Below are 11,514 nucleotides of genomic sequence, written 5' to 3'. Positions count from 1 at the left end.
AAATGTCACTTTTATAAAACGAAAAATAATATTTGCATACGTAAAGTTTATAAAAGTTTTAAAAGTTACTTTTCGTCAACAAGTGGAGAAAACAGAATAAATAAATTTATATATTTATATATTACAAAGAAAATTTTCTATGGCTTCGCCCATCCTTATTTTTTTATGTTGAAGATGTCCATAGAATAGAATCTAATCTATTGGATAGTATATTATATAATATATTATTGATGTATAAATACATGTATGTAACTGAAACAAAACTGAGTAGTGGAACTACGTTCCGTACTGAAATAACGAAGCAGAGACGGAACGGAAACAGAAGTACAATTGAATTGAAATATGTAAATCAATCTTTAAAGAACGAACATGAGAAATACGAGTGAGAATAGTGATTTAATATTCACAGATGCGCTATATACAATCTTCCGATGCAAAATATTAATCTTATTGTTGCTCTTTACTGTCCATGTTTAAATACATTTCAGAAAAAGCCTGATGTAATCTTTTTAAAAAGAAATAAGAGGAAGAAAAAGTGTGCTGACATAATCTCAAATAATAAAATAGTAAAAGTTAGTATTACAAATAATAATCGTCTAAATGTTTTTAACACTAACCGTACAACAGTTTCTCAAATGACCGGTTTTGGATTTTGAATACAAATTCTGCATTCACTATTATTTTTTTCTTTATTTGATTTATAATTATAATTCTTATATTAATATAATTATGATTTCTATAATATCCATTTAATAATTTTATCAATATTTACGCTTGCTTTTATTTTGTTTATTCTGAGAAAAATATGTACCTTAATATCAACCATAACCAATTAAATGACCATTTGAAAAAAATGACAATAAAGTAAGCGTATGAGATTTGATCTAAACAAAATCATTCAAATTATCGTCGAATATTATTATCGTACATACTGCTACATCAAAAAAGTCTAATGTTGAAAGTTCCAAACAGAGCATTACAGCGTGAAAATAATAAGGAAAGAGAAAGTGAACAAAATTTAATAGTTAATTTACATTTTATTTTACTGTATTATTCTAATATTTACTAATATTTCTAATATTTACTCCTAAGCATGACAAGGCAGAAAAAAGCAGTAAAAGAGATAAACAATGTAAGTGAAGGGTGTTTAGAAGACGATGAAGGGAAATTATCTAAAATTGAAGAAGACCAAATTTTAATTGGATATAATTTATTCGAAACTGATAATAAATGCTTAAATAATGAGGATGAGGAAAGGAACATTTTGAACAAACAGGAGATAAAAGGGAAGAGGATTTCTGTCAAGTTCTGAAAACGAGACTGAAGGAAATGACCAGTACATTGAAGTTGCTATTGATGAAATTATATGGGAAGAAATATAAAAGGGTTCAAGATTTGGATGACCATTACCAAATCCAACGGTATACACAAAAAAAACATTATAAAAGGTCAAGTAAGAACTATATTTGCCTTGATAATTATTATTGAACTCATGCGAAAATGTACAGAACTAGAACCAAATCGAGTGTTTGGAATTACATGGAACCTACCTCCAGCAAAATTAGATACATTTCTTGTTATTTTGTAAGCACATAGAGTATATGAAGAAAAAAATTTGAACATTTCATATTTGTGGAATAAGAAATGGGAGACTACATTTTTTTCAAACACGACAACCAAGAATTGTTTTATACAAATTTTTTAATTTATTCGATGAAAACAGTATTCGAAGCCAATGTCTACAAGCTGATAAATATTCTTTGATTTCTTACGTATGCAATGAATTTATTGAAAATAGCTAAAATTGTTAGAAGCTAGCCATGAATCTTACAGTTAAAAAACAACTGTTTCCAACTAATACTAGGTGCAGATTCATAAAATATATGAAGGATATTTTTTATAATCCTACCTCTAAGATATGGACTAACTAACTCGTATCACTTATTTTGGTTACAACTCAGTGTTACAATTTAAGTACTATAATCCTTTCCTCTTTCCCTAACTTGATCAAGGCTTTACTTGTTACTCTTTGTTTTGTATAACGGGAATCTGCTTGCAGTATGAAAAATACACGTGAGGAAAGTGCTTAGTAGAGCAACCATTGATTTGTAAAACTGTGGCATTGAAAAAAAAAAGAATTTTATTACAATGCTGTTTTTATGTTTACTGGTTTTTTTTTTACAAAGATTAAATTTTTATATATGAGAATGAAAGTTTATTTATATTTGTTATATTTTAATGTATCATCTATCTATAAATTCAGTCTACAGAGCAATCATAATAATATTTTCAGAGAGGGATAACACATATTATGTACTAAATATAAATCACAATGAAATATATGTTCATTACTTTAAATCATTCACTTGGATATTTAATTACAAATTCAGTTGACATCTCAAATTTGATTGGTGAAATCAGATTAATTTAATACTATTGAAAATTGATATAGTAGAATATCATTAAGAAAGTAAAATACATTCAAAGATATAAAGAAATTAATGAAGAAGAAACAGATGACAATGAGGATTTTGCAATAATTGCAAAAGCAAAATGTGGTTCGTTGGAAGGAACCAATAAATTGTGGGGAGCTGAAGAAGAGAAATGCTGTAAGTTCTGTAGTAAAGAGGAAAATTCTATTGAATACTGGGTGAATAAGTGCGAAATGGTGAATAGAATGGGGTTACAGGTAGCAGAAGTTCTGAGTGCTGAAGGGACGTAAGAAGCGATAAAGTGGTTAAAAGGAATAATTAAGAAAAGGAGGGATATTAAAAAAATCAGATCTGTAATAAAGCGGACAAATGTGTGCTACGTTACGAAAAGATGTGCAGGGTGCAGTAAAAAATAAGAAAACCAAAACACTTGATCTTAATGTGGAGGTGATATAATTTATTTTAACGAAGTAGTGCAGATGTAAGTTAGGCGAAGTACTAACATGATAGCGGAAATGAAAATATGATGTTTGAATTAATCAGTTCAATTTGATTTAATAATTTAATTTAATTTAATTTAATTTAATATAATGTTTATTAAGTGCTATGTGTGTTTATATATTATATATATCATTATATATAAATATGAAAGCATGTATTATATAATATATTATATTATGTTATCTTATATAATAAAGATTATATCAAATGAAATTCCACTTATATTGGGTTGGCAACTAAGTGATTGCGGATTTTGTCGATAGATGAACTTTACACTTTCCGCAATCACTTAATTACCAATCCAATATATTCATATCCTATATTCATATCCTATTTCTGGGCCTGAAATGAAAACTAATATATATAGAATATCATTAATGGAAAGATTCATGAAAATAATGAAAAAAGTATTTATTATGAAATCTATGGTAAAAGTGTTAAATGTGAAAGAACAACATAGTGCAACATATAAATTTATTTAAATATAAAAGAAATGTTGAAGAACGAGGTAATCCATGTGAAAGAAAAAGTGAGCATCAACCATTAAATTAAGGAACAATGAATTTTACAAAGATTTAATACAAGTAATAGTTGCTGGTAATATACCGTGAAGTTATTTAAATAATCATACACGAAAAAATTTTCTTGTAAAATATATAGATCATTCGCTTCCGAACGAATCTATATTACGCAAAAATTACTTAGATGATTGCTATAATTCGAGTATTCAGATCATTACGAAAGATATAGGAGAATATTACATATGAACTTCTGTAGACAAAACGACCAATGCAGCAGAGCAATACATTGCAAATTTAATAATAGAATAACTTTGTGAGAAAGAAATGACAAAACTCCACTTATTGTGTTCTAACATAAAATAATGGGAGAAATAAATTATGAAAATATATCTCATATGGTAGTGAAGAAAAAGTTCTACTTACAACGAATGCAGCAATCCATACATAGCCAAAACAGGGAAGAAATTAAAATTATTTTATGATAACATGATACATGTTACATATGTAGTGCATAGTCTACACAGCATAGATGAGGAAGGACGACTCTGTTTTCCATTTATTAGTACATTAATATTCTGGAAAGTTAATAATTTTTGTAATAAGACATACAGTCTTAGTATTTGTAATACAATTAATACAGTTTAAATCCGAATTCAATTTATAATAATAGGATATAAAGTCAGTCTACATTCAATATCAAATTCTCTTACAATCGAATCCAAACCCCGAATCGAAGGTAAAGAGGCAGACGAATATTGTGCGTGCTACAAGCGAATAAAAATAACTTTGTTAAAATAGCATCATGCGCAAATAATAACTTTATACGAACTTCTCTAAAAATCTGTTGATCAACCAGTGAAGTGAACATCGTACTTTTTCTTTTATTATTAATTATCGCATTGTCCGATAAAAGTTCGTGTCGACTTTTAGGAGGCACGAATTTTCCGGACGACCCAATATATTAAATAATTGTTACTGTTAAACAATTGTTACAATTTGACAGCCATCGTTTCAGTCTTTTGACCAGCTTCCTCTTCGCTTTAATATCGATCTATTAATAGATTGCTGAAGAAAGTAAATGCTTCAAGGGAGAAATACAAGTAGAGAACTGTCGTTTTTCATTCAAGAGTTAATTTGGAGGTGGGCTACATTCTTAATCAGTGACGTCATCAATAAAAGGATAAGCATTTTGAGAAACATCGAAACTTCGAGCAGGAGTTCTAAGATAGTTACATTTCTGAAGTATCATTCTTACAGAGAGAATAAAAACAGTCTCAATCCCGAGTCGAGTTTTGCGCTAACCGAAAACGAGGCAAGTTATTAGATTGTAATAGATGGGCCGAAAGAAACAAGATTTTTTTTTTTTGTTCGAGACATGACCCGTGACGTAATATATCAAAATTTAAAAACTTTTGGTAAAAATCTGTGACAAAAGTATTTTTGAAAGCATCACTTCATATGAAAGTATATAAGAAAACATTACAAAATATTCTTTTGCCATAAGAACCTATTTTAATTAGATGGGATACGTGGATTGAAACTACACTATTTTATATCCAACATTTTAATAAAATAAGAAATGTAAGTAATATGCAATTATATGGTAAGAAAAACTTTTTTGTATATACATACGTATTTATTCTATTTTTTATGTTAATAGTAGTTGAAAATTTTAATATAATAAATGTTACAGTAATTAAGATTGCAACAGATATGGTCTAATAACAAAAACTCGCACAAGATTTAATCTTTATGAAAACTTATTTTAGCTTTTTACTGACCACAATAGAAAAGTTAGAAACAATAAGTTTACTGCCAACCAATTCGACAGAAATATATTTAAATTGTATTAATGATCTGTGCAATATACCTGGTAATTGTGGAGAAAAAAGCAAAAAGAAAGCAAGCGGAATTATAACAAAAAATATGGGATTGTCTATATTAATAGAAGTCTCAAAAATTTTGAATAATAATTTCGTTGTCGGACCGAAGGAAGTACCAGAATGTTGGAGTAAATTTAAGTATGCACCCATTATATCATGATGTGGAACGGTCATTCTTTGCATATAAGTTAATTTTTATAGATGAAAGTCCCCAATTAACACCATCGAATATGGGAAAGATGCTTGTAATATATTATAATTCGAAATATAATATATCACAGTAATTGCAAAATATATTGTTAATACTTAACATACCAAATATTTCGTGTATATTTGCATATTTTTCGTAAATATTTGCATATATTTTCGTGAATAAATATTATATGCTACTTACATATTTATCGCGCATAAACATCCAGAGTCTACCGATAATAAAGAAGGTATTAGTCATCAATCATCAGATCAATGGGTTTGAATCAAGTAAAAAGTAATAAATCAAAGATCTGGAATTACATTGAGATTTTTGACATAAAATTAACACTTTACCGACCGATAGCCTATTAATCGCTTTTTCTCGGGGCTACCTAAAAATAGCTTATCAATCGGTAGCCATGGTGATAAACAATTACCATTTGCTATATCATCTGCATTTTATTATTAGTATTGAGGTACATTGCTCACTTGCGTTAAGTGCGTTGCTTCGTGAACTCCCACATTTTCACACCGTTTTTAAAAAATTTACCGTTCACAATGAGCGAAAAAAATGATACTGGAGAGTTTTATTTAGACAATTTATCAGATTGTCCTGACAATTATTCAGGAAATGATAGTGGTGACGAAAGTGATGGCTGCGATATAATATTTCGAAATCGGAGTTCTGTATTGCCACTAACAAGTAGTGATTCAGAAGACGAAGAGATAAGTAACATTAAAGACGATACAAATAACAATTGAAGCAATGATATCTACTATACATTCTGCACAATTGAAGGAATCCATAAGCAGAAGTAAAAGATCATATGCCCCAATACAAAAGCCTAATTCCATCATAGATAATAACAGACATATGAAGGGCGTAGATCGAGCGGACCAATATTTAGTATACTATTCCATTTTCAGGAAAACAAAAAAATGGACTAAACGAGTGGTAATGTTTTTTATAAACTTTGCGATTTTTAATTCATTTAAAGCATACACAGTTTTAAACGGAAAAACTATTATGTAAAAGAATTTCCTGCACAAGGTTGCACTTTCGTGGATAGAAGATAATGAAACAAGATGACGATATACCCAATTTTGCACTCAAGGAGAGCACCCAAATTAGACAATCCCGGAAGACTCTTGAATTTCGGAAAACATAAACTTATAAATATTGTAACTAGCAGTCGAAGTGTGAGACCCCAAAGACAATTTAGAGTTTATGTTGTTCAAAAAAAAGAAGTAGAACATGTTTCGTTTGCAAATTTTGCAATGTTCCATTATATAAAGGTAGCTGTTTTGAACGGTATCATACCTTGAAAAAATATTAATTATTTCTTATTTCAAGTATGTCAATATATGGATTATGGTATTTTTACATACTTACTAAATTAAAAGCCATTGTAATAGATAAAATAAATGTAATTTATCATTAATATCTTGAAAATAAAACATTTTATTAAATCTAATTATCCTATAATATATCCTATAATAACAGAAAGCGGGCAATTCTACCTGAGCATACGAAACGCACAGATACTCCCGTGCGATGATCTAAACCGAAAAACAGTCGGCGCCAGGTAGAATCTGCGGCTGAGCGACCGGTCGGACATGCGTATGCTGTTGAATCGCTAGCGGTCGGTAAAGTGTTAATAATAACTAGATAGCAAACAAAATTAAACATAATCAGAAGGCTATATAAGATAAGCAGACTTGGGGATGTATCGAATCACAATTTTTGTAAATATTACGATCTCGATGAAATAGTTGATGTATGTATTAATGAATCATTAATACCATTTTGAGAATGCATAATTCTTAAATAATTTGTAAAACAGAAGCACCATAAAAATTATATTAAACTATTTAAATTATTTTATGGTCCAAGATATACATACCAATTTCAAATATATTCTGGAAAAAAAAATCAAACGCACTATGTTAAACACTAACAAGTTTTGTAATGAGCATGTGTAACAATATACCCCATAAACGCCTCATAATTTATGCAGACAATTGGTATATAAATATCAATTTAGCCGAAAAATTAATTGCTTGTAACTCTCATTTGGAAGAAACTATAAGAAAAAACCGAAAAAGAATATCCGTAGAAGTTAAACTAAAAAAATTAAAGCGAGACAAGTTGATTGCAATACAAAGTAGGAAAGAGATTATGGTTCTTAAACAACAGATGAGATATTTTAATAACTTCCACAAAACATTTGGCGCAAACAGTAACTGTACGCAAAAATAATTACACACGTGAAAAACTAACAGTAGTTTTAGATTACAATGTAGAAAAATGTGATGTGATTTGTCCGATCAGATGATAGGATATTCTACACCACACAGAAAAACCGTCATGCGGTATATAAAATTAGCTATCGAATTGTTATTAAATACATCAGCTACGAATATATAAACTGACAACGAAAAAGGAAAAATAAAGATCTCTGACTTTAGAATAGAACTGTCAATGCATCTCACACAGTGCTGTGATGTAGAAACACTAGGATTATCAAATATATTTATCCGAAGAAGAGTAAACCATGAAATGTAAAAGAAGGTAGAACTAGCATACACGGTGCGAAAATTTTACAATGTTAGCAAAAAAATTTTGCAAATTTTAGAACAAAGAGTGCTAAAATTCAGACAAAAAGCCATATACTTCCCAGGTTGTATTGATCAGCTGCATTTCTGTTTGAAATGCTTTAGTGCAATATATTGATAGGTAGACGATTTGATAAAAATTAATTTTTCATTTTTGATTTTAAGCAAAATAAGCAAAATTGTAACCCGACTGAAGTTCCTGTAAATTGTGATGAAATAAAATTATATTATGTATAATAATAATTAAGATCGAAGAAAAAGTAAAAATAAAAATTCAAATGACTGCTCTGAAAGAGTCATTACAAAATAGCCAATATTCGGAAAGATTATACCATTCATAAGATTTTTACAAATTATTAGATTTTTAAATTTAACAAATAATAATATAGTTTCCACTATATACTGATTACATAAAATAAAAATTATAATAAATTTGTTTATTCATAAATTCAAAAATGTATACACATGGATGTCACCATTAATAAACCATTAATGCAATTTAAGAGATTTATTCCATATAAACAATATAAACCAACCTACAAAGATTTGGCATAAAAATTTATAAATAATATGAATCAGCGTCAAATTATTGCTATCACTTTAAGATATATATAGGTAATGACAACATAAATTCTAATAATAGCGCATCTAAAAATTATTGAATTGTCACAATCAATTTTCAATAAATTATTTCATATGTTGAAAATTAATATGCGTTGCCTAAACTGTATTTAACAATAATTAAAAATAAAAAACATGCCATTGGAATTATGCGTTCTAATAAAACCAATATATCGAGATTTTGTCGGTATAAAATTAAAAACGGGAAAATTTAACTGAAAAAAGAAAATAAATGAAACGTTTATGCCATTACTACAAAGTACAAAACAGCAGAAATAACTGATTATAGGCAAGAATAAATTCAAATCAATCGTATTTTGAAACCAAAATATGTCACTGAATATAATAAAAGCATGAAATTAATCGCTAATTTCTTTTCGTATTATGAGATAATATATGAAAATATATAGAATATTTTTCTTATATACATTCGACAAGGCACTTTTTAATAAATATATACTATACGAAACAATAAATAAAGAAAAAAAATAAAGTTTTACTGAATATAGAATAAATATTATAGAATTATTATTAAAAACTGCACAATTAGTGGATTACGAAAAATGATTCAGAATAACTTATCGAATAGCAATAAACATCACGAAAACTATAAATGCAACATTGGGCTCATTTTTCAAAGAATATAAAAAAAACAATAAAAAAAAAACAAGACAATAAAAAACAATTTAACAATATGAAAAAATAAATAAGAGCTTATAAAATTAGTGAAACATATAAGAAATACATTGAAACAACATGGAAATACAAAAGATGCCAAATAGTGTTAGATTGAAAGATATCAAACGATTATTAATTTTTTCTAAACGTTAGAAATTAAAAATAAACATATCTTCACAAACTGAAATAGAATGTTACTAGTACTTCTAGGCCAAAAATGATTTCATTTTACTGGATGAATTGTTTTCGATTATTGCATCTAAAGAAGATCTCGAAAGGCTTACTTGTTGTGTTACGATGTTTGATTATAATATAACGTTTAAATACATGTGCAAAAACATATTTATTCAAATTAATCAGATTTTATGGTTTTTATAATAATTAATTTTGTTAACATCCACATAATTGGCACACGTTCAAGCACGCATAGTGAAAATGCTACAGAAGCCAACGTGTGAGCCCCTTCGTCACCATTTGTGACAACCAATCGCACTTAAATCACACTGCTGAGTTGTTGCATGACTCGTATTAATTAAATGACTCATTAATAGAACAAGAAAATACTATCCTAAGATGATGAAACTAGATTAAGCCCAATAAAAAAACAATTAAAACTATACCATTCAAGAGTAAATCCAAAAAGTTGATTATTAATGGCTATTCGTCAACAATTAATAGAAAAAATTACAACTAGTAATTCATATCAAGTCGAATCTTTCATCCTCGACATAATATATACTGGAGGGACTTAAATTTGTTCACTCACTGCTTAAGATCCACAATAGCTTCAAAACACTCGCCCCGTTGTAGTTCGAAATTTATGTAAGCTGTTCCGTAAGAAGTCCAAAATGAAATAAATCGACGTAGATGAAAAATTAATTAGATTGAATTTGTAATACATTGACTTAATGACAATGCAAATCTGAAAAAGGATTAAACACAATTTTTATTAAATTTATCGTAATAAAAAAAAATGTAGAATTATATTAGCTATTAAATTTAAACATTTATTTACCAATATTCTTCTACAGAAGTGTAATAGCTCCTTGATCATATTCCATGGTCCACTGACTCAAATACGCAATAATTATTTAATAATTAAGAGGCAAACAATGAATTTAATTCGCGAATATCTATTGCTTGTTTTATATATAAGAATCTACAGTATATCTGATTGTAGAAAAAAAGAAAAATAAAATTTTATACGAATAAATATTGATTCTATGACTGCTTTGCACCCAAATTATTCATATAAACATATTCCTAAAAGTTTTTTAACATCATAAAACGCAAACAAATTTAAATTAACAGAAAAACATTAACAACAAATCTACTTCACAATTCCTTCTTTATTTTATCGAAACAAAGATCGATTCATCTATGATTGCACGAACAACTGCAATCATAATCTGAAAGAAAGCAATATCAGTATCATTGTACAGTACAAAAAAATCGTTAAAAGTATATAATTAAAAAAAGAAATATTTGAATTCTTACTAATAAAAAGTAATAATGAAATAAACAAGAACATTATAACGGTAATAAAAAGAATTAGAAAATAATATCACCTACGAATCACAGTATTGTCTAAAAAATATTAATAATGTTCATGATGCTAATTATTTTTTAATAAAAGTACATAGTATAATTATTAATAATTATGATAATTATTAATTATTCTAAAACAAAATATAGTTAAATTTTCACTGGAATAATTAACATGCAAATACTTATGTAACAGAAGAATAGCCGAGAATGTTATTGCGAGTAGGTATCGTATCATTCTGAGTAGAAGAAGTCACTTATACTATGGTACACCATCCCCGGCACAAATCTCTCATAAAGTCGTACACGAAAACAAATTTCCGAGAACCATTAACAATATCATTTCTGATAATGTAATAGAAGATTTATTCGTATTTACGTTTCTTCATATATCAAAACAAATTTGACCTTTTTTTTTAACAACACATTTAGCTTACCTCGACTACATAAGAAAAACAGCAAAATATAACACATGACTTTCACTGTGCTTTGTATTTTCAACTTCGTCGACTCGTAGAATTTTAT

At 27.8% G+C, this 11,514-nt stretch overlaps 1 long non-coding RNA gene across 1 annotated transcript; it reads right to left on the bottom strand.

Moving 5' to 3' along the window:
* Nucleotides 1-9,661: 9,661 nt before the first annotated feature.
* Nucleotides 9,662-11,514, bottom strand: LOC124429768. Its single transcript, XR_006943547.1, has 3 exons — nucleotides 11,427-11,514; nucleotides 10,460-10,853; nucleotides 9,662-10,366 (listed from the first exon to the last, which is right to left on the bottom strand). It is a non-coding gene; the product is annotated as an uncharacterized LOC124429768 (long non-coding RNA).

This window comes from Vespa crabro, chromosome 16, assembly GCF_910589235.1.
Source record: "Vespa crabro chromosome 16, iyVesCrab1.2, whole genome shotgun sequence".
NCBI lineage: Eukaryota > Metazoa > Arthropoda > Insecta > Hymenoptera > Vespidae > Vespa > Vespa crabro.
Note: the sequence above shows the minus strand (reverse complement) of the source record. Positions and strands in the feature narration are given on the sequence as shown.